Raw genomic sequence first — 3561 nt, forward strand, 5'->3', positions numbered from 1 at the left:
GCATTTCCAGTGTCATGAAGCATCTTAGAAAAATGGAAACATCAGAAAGAACTGGGGAAATGGACTCCTTTGATAACATTTTAACCAAAAATAAGGTTTGGGGGGGCTCCATCTTCAGAAAGTTAGATACCAATGTTGGGGAATTGTTAAATATTTTGAAAAGTAAGCTGGGTTCCTTTGAGTTATGTTAGACTTGGTAGTTTCACAGTAGAATATGAATAGGTCCCTGCTTAGTTAACTTGGCTGTTTTTCCTCCTAATGAACATCTGGTTAAATTCTTATATACAAATGTGAAGGAATTATATTTTTTGGAGATACAGTTCTAGCAGTCCATGGGACACTTGGAACTCTCTTTAACCTGCCAAAAGATGCTCTGATAACTTTCAAATTTTGAGACTCATTTTGTCAGATGCATTGGCAAGAGGCCTACACTTGAGGAGTAAACCTTTTAGAAGTCGGACCCCTCAGCCAATTTGGAAGATTTAAAATTTTTGTTGGAACAATTAAGTTGAGTTCTAAACCCTTTCACCACATGTTATAAATATTAACAATGAAGGTAATGTGGGTGGTGGAGATTTTTTTGAAATGGGGATTTCAAATTGGCTGAGATGATAATAAAGTCATTCACTGAGAAATAGAACAGGAGGTTGTTCTAATTTTATATTTGCCTATTTTTCATGAAGGAAAAGGGAACAAGAAGCAGCTTCAGCATAGTAATCAAGTTTATAGTCTCAATACTAATGGATATAATGGGTTAGGCCAAACTACACAAGTATTTATAGTTTGAAACTTTGAGGAGGCACATTGCTTAGTAGTTAAGAAGGCAGGTTTTATGGTCAGTTTCCCTGGGCTTAAGCAATAGCTCTGATACTTACAAACTATATGAACTTGAGGCATACAGACATTAAGCAACTTGCCCAATTTTCTCACCCTAATGCCTGCTAGAGCTATTAATCAGACTTAACTTATTAAATAGTTGTGAAGATTTATTTTAGTTCTTTGTATGATATCTAGGGTAAGGCACTAAGTGCTTAATAAATATTGTTGCAGTCATTATTATTGAAAAGAAAAAAATTGCCCATGAAATACATTTATTCACTCAAGAAAAAGGATTTCTTATTTGTTAGTATTTTCTAGTATCTTTCAGATACTGGAAAAGAGAGTGGGGAGTTGAGAAAATTTCCACAATCATGCACATGACTTTCAGGAATTATTCCTTAAATGAGAATCTTATAATGCTTAATATATTGGCTAATGGTTTTAACTTCTTTAATGTTGTTGTTGTCGTCACTGTTTAATTGCTAAACTGTGTTTGACTCTTTTGTGACCCCATGGACTGGAGCCCACCAGGCTTCTCTGTCCAAGGGATTTCCCAGGCAAGAATACTAGAGCGGGTTGCCATTTCCTTCTCCAGTGAATCGTCCCAACCCAGAGACTGAACCTGTGTCTTCTACATTGGCAGGTGGATTCTTTACCACTGAATCACTGGGGAAGCCCTAAATTCCCCTGTAATACAATTCCTTAAGTAGATGCTGGGCTATAACACTTCTCTTACCTTGCTAGATATGGAAAATCTCCAGCATTCCCTTCATTTTACTACTGAACCAAAATTATGCTCCCATATTAGCAGCCAAGCAACAGGGACAAGACACTCTGCAGCCACATGGGAACATGGCACACAGCAGGCAGGCACAGCAGAATGCAGTCCGAAATACAGAACCGAGGTCCGAAAATGTCACTCCTGGAGGTGAATGCAAGAAAAGGGAACTTTACGGCTTGGTTGGTCTTCTGCTCAACTTGCAGAAGCAAGCCCTCTGGCTGGAGTCTAATTTGTTTGTTGCCCATGAAGCTATTTAGTTTCCAAATGGTCATACTGGAGATTAAGAATGTTTCCCAAATTCAGTCAAGGGGTCTGGACCTTTTGCCTGGTACTGTCAAAGTTATCAGGGTGTTTTGTTATATTTTTTTCCCAGGAAAAAATGTTGAAATCTATTTAATACATGTAGATAACATATTTAAATAGATAATCACCATATCCTTTGGGATAATCACCATATCCTTTGGGATGGTGGTCATTTACCCATATATGAGAAAAGATCAGGAGGTTAATTTAGCAGTGTCAGCACTGGCTTGAAGACCATCCTCCTGTCCTCTTTGAGAATTATTCCTGGAAGTGGAGTTGGGCAGCACAGTTTATCATCCCTTGGTGGTACTTCTTGTGAGCATCACCCAACTGCCTTTTAAATGTAATTTAGATTCCCACGTGACTTTTCCTCTAGAGGAAAGAATGGTCTGATCACACTCAAGAGCCTCTTGGAGCCTTTGGGGGTTATACTTGTCACTGTGAATTAATTTATTGATGTTTTGAATCGGTCTCATAGGTATTTGGCTCATGTCAACATCTGACAGCCAGTCACCCTCAGTCAGTAGAAACAGAAAAACCTAAGCACTGCACCTTGCAAAGTGGGAAAAAACAAGGGCTACAGGGCACTTTTCCAAGATGCTATCATGCAGCGCCAGTCAGGGGCAGTCAGTGTGCTCACTGACCTTGCTCACCTGCAGTGAGAGACTAGAATCTTGGGGCAATCCAGCCTCCCTTTCTTCCTCCCTCCATCAGTAATGATGTACGTTACCATACTCCCCCGAGGCCAGGCTGGCAGTGTTCTGATTTTTCATAAACTTGCAGAGAGTGGGAAGGAAGTAATTCGATTGACTAAGGAATTAGCGAGTATAGCCGCTGAGATCCTATGAGGTTTCTTAATCTCACCTCCAATTATGACATCATCGGCACATCATCAGAGAAGACTTGATTTGTGGAAGGTTTTCTTGGCCCCAGTCCAATTCTATGAAAAATTGAAGATGAGTTTTTATTTCTTACATCTCAAATTCTTGGCAAATATCCAGAGGAATACAGTATCAAAAGGTAGTCACTGTGTTTGTTTAAAGTCTGTCTTATTTAGCAGAGTGATATAAGACTGATGGCTCAGGAAATGTGTCTGAGAGCTACAGAAGAATGAAAGCATATCACAGAAATATGGCTGATATTGAAACACTTCCTTGTCAACATGCCATTGTTTCCTTAACATTTTGGATCTTAATGTGATTCTAAACATTCTTATCCTAGAAGAAATAAATCACTCTCAAAGTTGTTAGGGCCTAGATAATAAAAAGTTTTAATTACACATATCCTATTTGTTTCCATAAAGTCTAAAGAAAATACTATTTTTATCATGCCTGTTTAATTCCCCTGAAGGAATATTATTAGAGAAAATCCATATACCTTTTAACAATCAGTTTGAAATGAAGAATACTTGTCCCTTTTATAAAAAGGGCCAACCGGGGAATTGCCTGGCAATATAGTGGTTAAGACTTCCTGCTTCCACTGCAGGGGCCTGGGGTTCCATCTCTGATCGGGGAACCAAGGTCCTACATGCCATGTGGCATGGTCAAGAAAAAGAGTGAAGTAAATAAGAAAGGGAAAAACAAATATTGTATATTCATGCACATATGTGGAATCTAGAAAAATGGTGTGCTGCTGCTGCTAAGTCACTTCAGTTGTGT

At 38.8% G+C, this 3561-nt stretch overlaps 1 long non-coding RNA gene across 1 annotated transcript; it reads right to left on the reverse strand.

Moving 5' to 3' along the window:
* Positions 1–1555: 1555 nt before the first annotated feature.
* On the reverse strand, positions 1556–2754 carry LOC110146130 (uncharacterized). Its single transcript, XR_002316424.2, has 2 exons — positions 2634–2754; positions 1556–1741 (listed from the first exon to the last, which is right to left on the reverse strand). It is a non-coding gene; the product is annotated as an uncharacterized lncRNA (long non-coding RNA).
* Between the last annotated feature and the right edge of the window lie 807 nt (positions 2755–3561).

Source organism: Odocoileus virginianus, chromosome 15, assembly GCF_023699985.2.
Source record: "Odocoileus virginianus isolate 20LAN1187 ecotype Illinois chromosome 15, Ovbor_1.2, whole genome shotgun sequence".
NCBI lineage: Eukaryota > Metazoa > Chordata > Mammalia > Artiodactyla > Cervidae > Odocoileus > Odocoileus virginianus.